We start from the raw sequence: 613 nt of genomic DNA on the forward strand, positions 1-613 counted from the left end.
GAAATTATAGAAATATGTCTGCTTCAGATTGTCCTCACAGCCCTGAAGTTACATCAAGAAGCTGTGCAGCTTACCAGAAGGATGGTCTGAGAGCCTACAGAGCATGCGTTACGTCTGGCCTGAGATGCGAAATCAATGAAGCTAAAGACTGGATGAAATAGGATAACTTAGAGGTAAGGAAAAAGTTAGCTAACTTCCAATAGAACAATTTGGGTTATGATTCTTATATGTTCAGAATTTGAGAATTAGGTCATCTAGAAGTTGAAGTTAGTTTCCCAACTGGCTAATTATTACTCAAATATAATGGGGGGGGGCAGGAGGAGACATGAAGGATTCACATTATTATGACCTCTACCAAGAGATTGCCGAGTCTTTCTAGATACTAATAGTTTAGACTTAGGGTTTGGGTGTCAATTCAGAGTAATTGCTCCAAGATAGATGCTTGAATTCAATTCTGTCCTTTTTTTTATAATTATTAATTTGAGGCACCTTTCTTAACTTCAGTTCCCTTGCCTGTAAGACAGAGAGAATGAGTATCTATGACTAAGCCTTATCAGAATACCTCCATGTAAGGACTTTGCAAAAGTGCCTTGAAGGTAGTACTGAATGAATG

Source organism: Grammomys surdaster, unplaced genomic scaffold (genome assembly GCF_004785775.1).
Source record: "Grammomys surdaster isolate TR1022 unplaced genomic scaffold, NIH_TR_1.0 139, whole genome shotgun sequence".
NCBI lineage: Eukaryota > Metazoa > Chordata > Mammalia > Rodentia > Muridae > Grammomys > Grammomys surdaster.